This window comes from Cyprinus carpio, chromosome A16 (assembly GCF_018340385.1).
Source record: "Cyprinus carpio isolate SPL01 chromosome A16, ASM1834038v1, whole genome shotgun sequence".
Classification (NCBI taxonomy): Eukaryota; Metazoa; Chordata; class Actinopteri; order Cypriniformes; family Cyprinidae; genus Cyprinus; species Cyprinus carpio.
In genome coordinates, this window is record NC_056587.1 from 838,191 (window position 1) to 852,414 (window position 14,224).

At 39.2% G+C, this 14,224-nt stretch overlaps 1 long non-coding RNA gene and 1 other non-coding gene across 2 annotated transcripts; both read left to right on the top strand.

Annotated features, from left to right (window-relative positions):
* The first annotated feature begins 103 nt into the window (after positions 1–103).
* LOC109072300 lies at positions 104–12,155 on the top strand. The gene is made up of 8 exons (XR_006161921.1): positions 104–517; positions 817–3,410; positions 3,597–3,731; positions 3,818–3,886; positions 4,262–4,353; positions 10,347–10,881; positions 11,113–11,186; positions 11,506–12,155. It is a non-coding gene; the product is annotated as an uncharacterized LOC109072300 (long non-coding RNA).
* On the top strand, positions 11,535–11,698 carry LOC122148082. Its single transcript, XR_006162080.1, has one exon. It is a non-coding gene; the product is annotated as a U1 spliceosomal RNA (small nuclear RNA).
* Positions 12,156–14,224: the final 2,069 nt, after the last annotated feature.

Below are 14,224 nucleotides of genomic sequence, written 5' to 3' on the forward strand. Positions count from 1 at the left end.
TCCTGATTTTTCAACTCCAGAAATTTGCTGTGTATGTTTTCAAATTATGAAGTTTTGTAAAAAAAAAAAAAAAGAAAAAAAAAAAAGGAAAGGAAACAAAATTTACTTGACATGAAGATATAAGTATTTTAAACTGCTTGCTATGACTTAAAAATGAGGCTAGTGTTATTATGACAACTGATGTCATGTGACTCGGCTTCTATCAAGGGGGAGGTGCTCAACAATCAATTAAGAGTATGTTGTTAGCAGACTGCAGTTGCCATCATGGCTAGGTTTAGAAAAGGAAAATATAAAAAAGAAAACTACATTTGGGCAAAGGTTGGTGGTACAAAGAAACTAGTTAATGCATTAGCTACACATGGTGTGGGAAAAGGAAAGGCAAACTGGTCCACGCTAGCTGTGCACATTTTTAACTCCCATCCACCAAATGCAAAATTTGCAAAGTGGCTGCAAACTGTTTGGACAGAGGACAGGAGAGGAGTTCGAAGAGAGGTGCTTCAAACAGACAGATGTTCTGGTAAATATGTATTAATTTTATATTATTTTATTTTATTTTTTGAAAAAGACTCAGTTTTAAAGATAGCATAAGCAGTATTTAGCTGGACTTGTCCTACACTTTTTGAATAATCTTTACCAGCATATATTAACATGGCATTGAATGTACATATGCTTGGTTCTAGTGGACTAGATCTGCTACACTGCTGCTGAGCATCTACTAATCAACATACTGTAATAAAGAAACATGCTGTTGTTGAGACCATGTTTAGAAAATGCTGTTAATGATTGACCCAATTTTTTTTTTTTTTTAATTCAAAGATAGGGAAAATGTTGAGAAAGCTGAGGAAATAGTTGAGGTGACTGAAGGGCACAGTGACACTAAGGAAAGAAAGGATGAAATCTATCCTTGTGCCAGGGAAGATGACAGGAACAGCACTGGTGATAAAGATGAACAAGAGAATACTAACAACGATGATGTAAGTTCAGGACACAATGAGCAGAATGGTACAGAAGAGTGGAGGGATGAGGATTATTCTTGTGACAGTGAAGATGAGGCTGCAGACAGGAACAGTAACAGTGCAGATGAAGATGTGAATAATGATGAGACAGCCACTGGAAACTGGAGGAAAACATTAGAAATTTAAAGTTACCATAAAAACAAGAACCTGGAAAAAAATAAAGCCACATGCAGGCTCAACCCACTTACAAAAGCCCTGGACAGACATCTTATATGAAGCATTCACTAAAGTAAATCCTTGCTGTGTGCTTTCATTTAAGTATCAGCATGTAAAATGTACCTTATTTCAGGGCACTTGGTGTCTGTACCCTTGATGACTGCTCAGCAAAAAAAAAAAAAAAAAAACACACCACTAGATGAGATTTTAGCAGGCAACATTTCCAAATGCCTTACAATGGATGTCTTAAGAGTTATATCTAGTGAAGTCATGAAAAGCACAAGACTCCATGATGATGTTATCATGGAGATGATGCTCTGCCAGAAGATCATGAAGGAGTGGAGTGGTACTGCCTCTCAAGTGGCAGGCTATATTCAACATTTACAAGTGGACCCATTTGGCGTCCACTTGTACACAGATTGTGGTCTACAAATACTGGCAGAATGTTTGAAAAACTCACCCCCAGTCACATTGCATCTAGATGCTAGAGACAGTGTCATGCCACGTATCCCCAACCAAAGCAAAAGAATCCTTTATTATGCCCTTGTTCTCCCTGGGAAAGGAAAAGATAAGCCACCCCTTCCTGTGTCCGAGTTCATATCAAATGAGCACTCCATACCAACTCTCACATTCTGGCAGATGGAAACACTGAGATAACTGAACAAGATAACAACACGGAAGGTCCACCATGTTGAAACTGATTTTAGTTGGGCACTCATTGGTAGTGTCCTCCTGGCCTTCAATAAAGAAAGTGTCTCATCTTACATAAACTGAGCGCATCTACTTGTCAGCCAAAAAGTGAAAAAAGCAGATACAGAAAATTTCACAGTTATCCATCTATGTTCATCCCATATAATAAAGGCTCTAACTCAATCATTTTCAAAGAAAAGTAGCGAGTAAGAATATGCCACTTACTGTTTTGGCCTTCTACTTAACAGCACCACCCTACAAGAAGCACTTAACATCTTTCAGGATATGGCCATGTTGTTCATGTCTGCAAACAATTCTGATGCGGTTATGTCAGCAAAGAACACACTGGACCAAAAAATCCTTAAGTCCCAGCCTACTAATGTGGAAGACACACTTCCACCATATGTAAAAGATATGGATAGCAGCAGCAACATCAAGACTATATGTGGCAAATCTCCCTTCACACAGTTATTCAATGGTGTTCTGGAGAAGACCAAGTGCACACAACCAGGAAGTGGGGAAAAAAATGAATTCTACTGCCCAGGGATCATCAATGTTCTCATGAGCACATACATGGGCATTTTCCCTCTTTGGAGTGGCTTACTGCTTGCAGACCTGAGTAGACACTCTAAAGAGAGTATTAAAGAAATAAAAACACGGGAAACAAATTGCCATGTAGAACAGTGGTTCTCAGTCGTTAAGAATCACATACTACAAAGAAAGAGGTTCCTGCGGCCTGCAGATTTAATCTCAAAGATGTTCAACTCTCTGCAAGGAAGGTACAAACAGCATCAGATGATGTATAATATTGATAGCCTGTCTCAAGATGCACCTTCAAAGCAAAAGACAATTGATCAGCAAGAGGAGCAATGGGCCAAAAGATCTGAAAGACCTGCAAAACATCGTTTCAAGTATTTTGATCCACCAGAAGCTGTGCCACAACCAAAAAAGTCGTTGTTTACATTAACTCAAACTACCTTTAATATTATATTTAAATATCTATTTGCTGATCCAAGCCTTGTGGTCCAAGAAAGCATGCGAGATAGTCATTGCTGTAACACAGTCAAATGACAAAAAAAGGTCTTATATCTTGCATCATTCTGTAATGAGGACTGACTCGGTTGTGGGTTTGAATCCATGTGCAGAGTTTTATTAAGCACCACAGCACAAACAGAGGCAAACGGAGAGCAGATATCGTGGTCAATAAGCAGGCAAAGGGTCGCAAACAATAGTGGCAGTCCAGATAGCAAACACATCCAAATCAGTAATCCAAAAGACGAGGTCAAAGGCAGGTAAAAGACAAGCAAACAATCCGTGACTATGAAATACGCTTGGTAGAGACAGGGTAAACTGGCAATACTTCGCAACATAATGCACAAACAACATGGCTTAAAACAGGTGCAGGCAGGAAGTGATGAGAGAAGAAGCGGCAGTGTTCAGTATTCGGGAGACAGCTCCCTCTGGCGGTTGGATGAATGAATGTCGGATGCAGATGTTACACATTCAGAGCTGAAAACACTCCAGCCACATAAATGGCTGGTGGGGGAGGTAAGAAATGAAAATAATAATAAATCATATACTTTGTATAATGGTTTGGTCTTAAGACTATTAAAAAAATGTTCTGTGAAGATAAATTAATATTATATCTTTTATAAAGATGAAAATGTTAAGTCACTGTTTAAAATAAACACTAGATGAGGGAACTATGATTTATGTTTGATCTTCTGTTCTTAGACAATCCGATGCTATTTTCAAGTGTTGGTGAACAACAGCGAACAGGGAAATAAAATTTACATACTTGATCACTACACAGCGGGAATTATAATTCATGGTGAAAGAGATCAAGTCCGGAGAAAAAGCCCCTCAAAGGTACAGATGACCTTTTACTTCAGTAAATATGGTTACACACCAACAAAATTATTATCTTTTAATTATTTCGTTTTTTTAAATCTTAGGTGAACTTTGATGACTATGATGGACTGATTAGCTTCCTGAATGTCAATGGGAGCCATTGGGTATTTCCGGTAAATTCATTTTATAGTCATTTTTATTTATCTACATGAGACACCATTATATACACTACAATGAACAATTCAGTTTGCTTGGAAAAAAATAAAAACAAACACACACTGAACCAATGTTCAGATGAGACAAGAATATTTAAATGCCACCCATCAAAATTCAAATATAAACAAACACTCACAAGACATTACTCTTTTTACTGTCTACATCACACACAAGAGTCTGGAGTAGTTGAATGAATGAATGAATGAATCCATCCTTCCATAATTTTAACTTTCACCTTCAATTCTAAGTATTTAATTATTAAATTTGAATTTAAGTATTTTACAAACTTTTGTAGTTTCTTTTTAATTTGATATTTTTTCCCCCTTGCACAGTATGTCCATGCAGCATCCAGCCATGTGTTTGTGGTAGACCTTGCGGGACATGATGAAAAGGCCAAATCCATGCATGCCGCCTGCAGATTTAGGTAACATTTTTGCTTGTTATATACTGTACCTAAAAGCAGCGATTATGGGCCCAACCCCTAACACTACCAGCACAAAAAAATAAATAAATAATAATAATAATACAAAATATATAGATATAGTAAGGGAAAGAAGCTGCGATTAATGTGATTTATGTCTATATGCCATAAGTAGCATGTGTACAGTACCTGCCACTACAACAACCAAGAGTGGGGTGGGGGTGAAGCAACGTGTATGTATGTGCAAACCATTTGGCCAGGGCTAGATGTCATCCTTCACAAAAATGTTTGATTAGGGCTGGCTTTCCAGGACTGAAGTGGTCTTCCAGGACTCAAGTTGCCAAGCCCTGCTCTACAATATCAAGAGACTGAAACAAACACACACACAATATATTTAAAATGCATATACATTTTGGTAATGCTGTACAGTAAGGTTTCATTTGTTGTCATTAACAATTGTTGTCATTAGCCCAAGCCCTGCTACCACTAGCCCAGAGGCTTTAGAGACTGTGAATTATGGGCAGTGTGCATCTACAGTGAGTAAATAGAAATGTACTTTGCCACAGTCATTTGAATTTTGACAGTGCATTTTCCAAATTTACCACAGCCAGTTGCTGCCACTGTAAAGCACAAGTAGGGATACACCGGAATCACAATTCTTGGCTGAAAACAAAACCAAACAAAATGTTCTTGCTTTTCTCATCTTTTATTTTGGTAAAACCTCACAAGAAGACCTTTGTGCTAAAAGAAGATTTACACTTGCAACCAGAATTATTCAACCCTGTGTTTCCACTACATTCATTCATTTACATTTACATTTAATCATTTAGCAGACGCTTTTATCCAAAGCGACTTACAAATGAGAACAATAGAAGCAATCAGACCAACGAGAGAACAACAACAGTATACAAGTGCCATGACAAGTCTCAGTTAGTCTAGTACAGAACACGTAGCCAGGGTTTTTTTTTTTTTTTTTTTAAGAATATGATAGACAAGAAAAGAAAAGGTAAATACTAGTATTAGTTGGTTAAGTGCTGGCGAAAAAGATGAGTCTTTAGATGTTTTTTGAAAATGAGTAAAGACTCAAGGCTGTTCGAAGGCTGGTCAGGAAAAGGTCCGTGAGAGTGATTTTGAACCTCATTCATCTGTGATGAGCCGACAAACCAAAAACCATCCCTGCCATGGCTGCAGCTTCTCAGTGACATTGTAGTGATGCTGCTCGCATCATTCACAGTCTGGTAATTAGTAGACAACACAGAGCAGAACTTGAAATAAAAAAAAAGAAAATTATAACAGAAAAACCAAGTAAACTTAATTGTTATTTTTCCCTAAATAGAGATACAACTGCAGAATATCTGAGTATAGTGAAAGACTGTAAATTCAGATGACAAATTACGAGGTACAGACTGAGCAACCAAACTCTGACTACAGAGACGGGCAGATATCAACAGCCCAAAGAGAGGCATATCTGCCCATTGGGAAGTAGAGACAGAGCATCACTTCCCCCTCAGCTGCCCTAACTATGAAGACATTATAAAGAAATTTTATCCAAAAATTAGAATACTTTGCCCTGACTTCAAAATGTTAAATCATAAAACCATAAAAAAAAAAAAAATTTATGATTTACTCCTGGAGCCATATTACAATTATTATTATTATTATTATTATTATTATTATTATTCACTTCAGAGGCCTCCAAACAGGTAATTCTCTTGGAGCTCACAGTGCCTTGGGAGGACCGTATGGAGGAGGCCAATGAAAGAAAGAGGGCAAAGTACTCCCAGCTTGTGGAGGGTTGCCGGAGCAATGGGTGGCGGGCAATATGCCAACCCGTCGAAGTGGGGATGTCGAGGGTTTGTGGGCCAATCCCTTTGCAGGGCCTACAAAATGCTTGGCATCACAGGGGCGAGCCAGCGAAGGGTCATCAAGTTGGCCACTGATGCTGCAGAAGTAGCATCAAGGTGGCTGTGGATCAGGAGAGGAGAAGCATGGCGTGTAGGGTAGTAGCGCTACCTGGACATAAGCTGGGACTTGATCACCCCGGCTGGGTCGCCTAGGGGAGGGGATCTGATTGTTGAAAGACCCGAAACCCCCCGTGATCCTAGGTTACATCACTGATGATATGTCCAGGTGCACCAGACGGTGTATCTAAAATATTCGTTATTTCTGTTGCAGGTGCAGCTAACAGAGTCACGGGCACAAACATTTCTCTCACCCATAAACCACTCAGTTAGTTGATTAATTAACTGCTCCATTTTCTGAAACACAATAATCACCTTTAATTCGTGAACCTGATATTGTAACAGATACAGGCTGGACTCGGAGGTAAGTATTGACAATAGAGATGTTTATTACAAGTACCTCTTCAACGCAAACACCGGGTTCTGGCACACACCTGTACCCATTATGCTGAGTCAAGTGTGGCATATCTTGAACAGTGTCAGCTATGTCAGCCAAGGACAAAAAGAAAAGTTAAGAAAGATAAAGCACCAAGTTTTTACACCCGCTTTTACCAACACTTTCCACTCTCCTGCATACGCACTCCCAACATGCACCTCTCAGAGAGAGAGAGAGAGAGAGAGAGAGAGAGAGAGAGAGAATTGAATTTTGAAAAAACCTTTATTCACAATAATTCACACAACTATTACAACAAAATGGAAAAAACTAACCAACACACCTTAAAGCAACACTCCATAACAAATACAATCAAGTCTCCCGGGGGGGGGGGGGCGGGGGGGGGGGGGTTGGCATTACAAATAAAAAACTAACTCATCTTCAGAAACAGCACACAATGCTCCATTACAACACCAAATCATCTCAAAAATAGACAAGTCAACCATAGTTTTATTAAATTTAAAATCAATCACCACTCTTCACCAACATTAAAAAAAAACCTCAGTGATGCTTTGGCAAGGCTTTTGCTCTATTTTCCTTTTCCTACTGGTATATATTGCCAATTTTGCTTGTTCCAAAACAAAATTCATAAATTGACAGGCATACCTCTTGTTCCGACTATATTTAAAACCCAGAATAAAAGTTTTTTTCAGAAAAAAATCTCTTTACAACAGTTAAATATTTCTTTTAATAACATAAATAACAGTTGTAATCTAGAACATTGCATAAAAGCATGAAAAACTGTTTCCCTTTGAAACCAAAAGGGACATTTTCTGAATTAACTACTGGATTTAAAACAGAAATAAAAGAGTTTACAGCAATGATACCATGAAGGATTCTCCACTGTAAATCCCCTGCCCTCTTTGATAATGGCGGCTTATACAGAGATCTCCACTCAGGTTTTACATTTTCATCTAGCCCAAAAAAAGAGCGCCATGGTGTATCAACTTTTCTTTCAAAATATGTCTTATTAAAAGCCATAACACAAGCTCTGTACAACAAATTACCTTTAGTTGACAATAAATCCAACCACAAAGATTGAAACGCACCTGAAAGGGCTGCATTACCCTCTTCAGACATCTGGGGTAAGGAAGTGAAAAAGGCATTTCCTTCATTATTCCCCAACTCAGACTCGCTTCTGTATAGATTTTGATAAAAACCAACTGCTCTTTTTCGAATATCAACAGGTTCTACTAACAACCCACCTTTCTCAGAGCGCAAAACTTGAATTAAACGTCTTTGCCCATTCTTTTTCTCAAGGCTGAAAAAAAATTTGGACGGCGCATCCATTTGGGCTATACTCTGAAATCTTGACCGGACCAGTGCCCCTTGTATTCTATACCCCAGCAGATCATCTAACCGAGCCTTTTTCCTTTTTATTTTTTTAATGTTGATTGTCTCCAGTGGATTCCGCTAACTGTTGACATTCATTTATTTCAGTTTCTAAATTCTCCAAAGATCTTCTTATCTCTCTAGTAACATTGTGAGTGTACTGCTGACAGAACTGTCTAATTTGAACCTTGCCAAAGTCCCACCACTGCTGTACTGACTGAAATTCGTGCTTTGTATTTCTGTATTCCTCTCAAAAAAAAAAAAAAAAAACTAAAAGAGCCCCTAAAAAACTTGTCACTCAACAGAGAAATATTAAAATGCCAGTAAGCACTTCTAGGTTTGAGAGAACTTAACATGAAACAGCATTGCACCATTCCATGATCTGAGAAGCCTATAGGAATAATTGAACATTTATTAAAAATATTAAGATGATGCTTAAATCCATAAACTCTATCCAATCTAACAAATGACATTACGTTATCTCTTGTATGAACCCATGTGTATTGTCTCTCAGTTCCATTGAATTGCCTCCAGATATCACATAGTTCATGCTTCTTTATTATGTGGATGAGCTGTTTTGGGGAAGGCAAGTGAGGTTCAATGTGGTTTCTGTCTAATATGTGTTCAGTACAATTAAAATCAACCCCAAAAAATAAATACTCTTCAGAAGAACAGTTTTGCAAGATAGAACATAATGTGTCTAAAAAAAAACCATCCTTTCAACTGCAGCAGTTGGAGCATAAACACAAATAAAAACAAACACATTATTTTCGAAACAAGCTCTTACTTTTAAAAGTCTGCTTTTAATGATTTCATCAACAACATATGAAATTGGACTTAAACTTTTTGCAAACAAAACAGCAACTCCAGCACTTGTTGAAGTATGATGGCTCAGTACAGAAGTACCCTCAAACTCCCTCGCCCAATCAGCAGCATTTTTTACATCACTGTGTGTTTCTTGTAGTAAGATAACATCTAGGTTCTTCTGTTTCATCACTTCATTCAACATGGCTCTTTTCCTAATGTCTCTGGCACTGTTCACATTCAAGGTAGCCAGGCGTACTTCACTCATAACAAAAGTAAGCAGAAAAAGAAAAAAACAGCCCTTCAGCACACAACAAGTCATAAAAAAGTGGTATCTCTTAAAAAACATCATCATGCAACTCCTTGTCTAAATTCCTCACAATCTTCTTCAAACGATACACTTCTCTATTAGTAAAACAACCTTCTGCCATTAGGCTTCTCGTTTTTTTCAACAACAAACTGCTTGATGTCAGGGAAATATTCTTGAACACAAACACCTCTTTTGTTTTTTGTTGCCTTAAGAAACATCTTTATATCCTCATTATCGTAGCTTCGACTAGAAAAACCAGTTTGAGAAAGCACTACACTGGAGTCAGACAACTCGCTATCACTTTCAGTCTCCTGGTCCTCACTAACTTGTACAACCATTTTTTTTGCAAGCTTTTTCATCCTGGTTTTTTCCTTTTTTTGGGCACTTTGAACATATTGTTTTCCATCTCTGTAATAACACAATCCACCTCACATACTCTGTAACAACGGCAAAGTAATATTTTCTGCACCATCAGATGATTTTTTGCCTTCTGTGTTCCCAGAAAACTGTACCCCATTCACTTTTCCATCATTGCAAATAGTTGTTTCAATGCGTGTCATACCTGAGTGCTCTCGATACGTCAAGGTTGAACCAGCCTCAGTGAAGCCAGCAGCATCCAGCCTCTCACCGGGGGGATCCTTACCCGTGACCGCCGACTCCGGCTCGGCCCGGCTCACCCCTGGCACCTCACAGTTCAACAAAACAGCCTCGGTTGCTTCACTCGTACCGGGAACAGAATAAACGTTACTTTCTTTATTAGCTTCGGTTTCCTTTAATTTATCTGGACACTTTCATGTCCTGATTTGCCGCAACTGAAACACTTTGCTTTCGCGGTTGTAACAAATATCACGTAGTCAAAGCCCTCAACTCAAAAATTAAATGACAATTCTAACTCGGCATCATCTTTGACTACCATATATGCGAAATGCCTAAAAGAAACGTTTCAAAAGAGGGGATTCACTACTCATCGCAATCTTTTTGATTGGGGATACCAGTTTTCCGTAACGAGACAACGCCTGAGTTAATATTTCATCACTTAGAAAAGGAGGAACATTGGATAAAGTAACTCTTTTAGATGGTAGTAATAGGGGAAACACAGTAACAAACTCATCGTTGATCACAATTCCATGCTCAACTAATTTGTTTACTTTTTCAGTACTGTTGAGGAAAATCACCATGGCATTATTCATCCTAGAGGCAGATACAAAACATTCATGCCCCACAACCACTCCGAAAGCCATGCAACATCCTCAACACCTGCAGCAGACGCCACTTTAACCGCATGGCGCCGCGTGAGTGAACCCAATACCTGCGCACTTTGGGCCGTCATGTTTCCCTGATAAAACAGGTAGCACGAGGCCCCAAAGGCAAACACAAGAAAATAAAAAAAATAAAAATAAAAGAAACCAAACAGAAAAAAAAGACAGAAAAAGAAAGACTCACTCGAGTAAATCCACCCACGCTCTCAACCGTCCACTCGCACCCAACACTCATGCCGGAAACAGAGAGAGAGAGAGAGACTCTCTCCTGGACATAGTACTATAGTTAAAAAATCTCCCCTGAATAACAAAAAACACTACCTTATCTTGTCTTATCTAGATGGCTAAAGAAGTTGTAGCTGATTTACACATCCAAGCAGCATATGGAAGATGTGCGACTGAGAATGGCTTAGGAAATTCTGCAAGCCTCAGGTAATTTATTTCTTGTACACCTGTCATTTATAATACAACATATACTATAAAGTGTAGATTTAAAAAAACTTCTAGAAAACCATACATTTTATAACACCACAATATCCTTTTTACATGAGGAATACAAGAGAAATACAATTTTAAGCAGTAAACATAGGGTCATGGACTACTATGCGTTATTTACATTATGTACCATTCGCCAACACAGCTAACATATAACCATGTTTTCAGTATTCAAGAGAGGACATTACTGTTCTGCTTGTGCTGCCTCAAAACCCCCTTGTGGAGGTGCAAAAACGGTTTGGGTGGGTAAAACCATTCCTTATACAATTAATATGGTCATACTACATTGTTTACAACTGTGTGTGTGAGTGAGTGAGTTAGAGCGAGAGAGAGAGAATTTTTCTTGATTTCCCCAATTTCCAAGATCAGCATTTACAGTACTACCCAAATTCACGTTCATTATCAGTGTGGTTTTGCGCAGCTTGTCAGTGTACAATGGCTCTGTGTAGTAAATGCTGCTCTGTGAAATTTTTTTTGCTTAATGTTATCTCAGAAACAACTTATCATTTTGACTGTTTTAAGTAACATTTTTAAATTTGACAATTTGTGTGTCACACGCAGGGCTTCCACAGCACATTCAAAGCAGGCCTTTCCTTACCTGGCAGCGGAGACACCATGATCAAGAAGGCGGTTCACCCAGGGCGAGGCTCGTTCATTGCACTCCGGCCGTGCTGATCCCTGCAATTCATCATGTCACTCCTCTTCACATCGTGCCTAACCACAGCCCTTAGCTGTTATAAATTGACAGTAAACCACAGCTTATTGCCTTAAGCATTATTTGATGTGGCAATTAATTTGAAGCTTATATATAAGCTGTGCTTTACTGTGAATTTATAAAAGCTAAAATATACTGTATATGTGTGTGTGTGTGTATTTATATATATATAATATTACTAATCAATTTGATAAGATTAGATATTTTATTATTATTATTATTATTATATATTTTTTTCAGATCGAATGTCATCAATGCAAGAGGTGGTTCCATGTGACATGCATTCAAATGACAGAGAGACAGTTTAACAGGGCTCAAAAGAGTGATTGGAAATGCTGCCTATGCAAATAATTAAAAAAATCCTGTGTAAATGATGTATTATAGTTATTTTATGTAAAAGTTAAGGTATTTGTGGGGGTCTAGGGATTGGGGGTGTTCCTGGGAAATATGAAAATATTGAAAAGATAATAATTGAACAATAAAATTTATGAAGTATTATTGTTGTCATCATTTTTTTTTTTTTCATTTATTGTTTAAAGTATACATCTGAAATATATTAACTGTACATTTTCAGCTCAAATGCTATTGAGCTTCCATTGTTTTCGAAGTGTCCCCGAAATGGATGGTTGTTTGATGCCAGAGTTAAAGTGACATTAATGATCCAGTCAAGAACCTGCCTCAAAAAATTAACCCTCTGGAGTCGATCCCCGCGTATACGTGTGTTGAGGCATTTTCTACTGATAACCCCGAAAAGAACTTAAATTACACTTTCAGTTTTGATTGTACAGATAAGAGCAATACATCAATCGAATCTGTAAAGGGTCTACTTTTATTTGTATCCACACATAATAACAACAAAACTTTGTGCATTTATAAAATAAAGATAACAAACAAGGTGCACTGTCTGCCGCCTTGGTCTGCGGTGATCTTCATTTAGAAACGCGTCATTAAAATGAACTGTAACTCAGTGAATACTCAACACAGAGACATGAGAGATAGATCTATAGAAAGCTTGACATGTCTACTTTTAGATTAAGCAAGTGCTACCAAAAACAAATATTATGTGATAAAGTAATCCATATGAAAATAATGCGATGTCCGTCTTTCACGTCTCCCTTCATAATATCTAATGCGACCACGCCCACGCGCTGAACGTGCTATTCAGATTATGTTTCACTTGAAGCTCGCGGCTTGTAAATGCCCATACAGAAAACAAAGCAGTGAGACTGTTCAAGTTTTTTATTTTACTGTTTGCTTCGCGTTGAGAGGAATAAGACATAATTCACCCCAAGAAGATGCGTTGAGGATTACCTCAGGATTTGAGTTTTGGATTTCCTCAGAAAAAAGAATGAAGCGCTTTATCCAGCAGAAATCATAAACAAGAGTAAGATTTTTTTTTTATTTATATACTTGTATTAGGTTTCACATAACCTGTACACATTTTACTAGTTAGACTTTTTCCAGACTATAATTCCTGACTAAATGTATAATCAAGTGAAACTTTATGAAGTTTCATTTACATCATCTAAATTTTCTACTGTACTACAAGTATCAGTGGCCATCACAATAATGTTAATAATCCAGTGTATCATTTAGTTTATTTGAGAGCACATAAACAATATACACTTTGGAAAGGCTAGTTATGTGATGTTCATTTATATATTTTGTGGCGTGGGGAAGAATCACTCGACAAGTTTTGGCTTAGTGCACAACAAAAAGCCCCGGAGGGTGGGTTTTATTTACAACAATGACAGGTGCAGGATGGCAAGCCGGAGCGTGGAGGCTGGTGCTCACGGTGCTCTTCAGTGCTCAATCCAAGTGAAAGTGGGTGTCCAAACGTGCTCCAAAGGGGGTGGGCTGTCGGTCACTCGCTGCTTTCTGGAGAGAAATGAGAGAAAGGGTTAGTCCAGCGTGCATTCGGCTCGAGACCAGTCTCTCCTTGTCTGCTCAGCATCTGCTGCTTAAGAGCCGTGTCCTAACGAGATGCAGCGGTGGCCGATCAGCCGGCGGTGAGGACGTGCAGGTGTATGTCGTTGGTTGCCAGGGCGACGCTGATTCCCCCCCCAAGCGTCGTTCTGGTCCTGCGAACAAATGGAGAAAGTAGGGGTGAAGTTAGGGGAGGGTGGGGAATGACCCCCGACAGACCTGCATAAGCTGTCCAGATTCGTGAGAGGCCATCCGCATTCGCGTTGGCGGCCCCGGCCCGATGGCGCACTTCAAAGTGGAAGTCCTGGAGCGCTAAGAACCAGCGAGTCACCCTGGCATTGGTGTCCTTGGCGCGGGCCATCCACTGTAGGGGCGCATGGTCGGTTACCAGGGTGAACTTGCATCCCAGGAGGTAGTACCGCAGCTCCAGGACTGCCCACTTGATGGCCAGGGCCTCCTTCTCCACGACAGCGTAGTTCCTCTCGGCCGGGGACAGCTTCCTGCTGATGTAGATGACCGGATGCTCCTCACCTTCCTGGATTTGGGATAGGACTGCTCCCAGCCCTGTGTCGGAGGCATCCGTCTGCAACAGGAAGGGGCAGCTGAAGTCCGGAGCGCGAAGGACAGGTGCGGACGTGA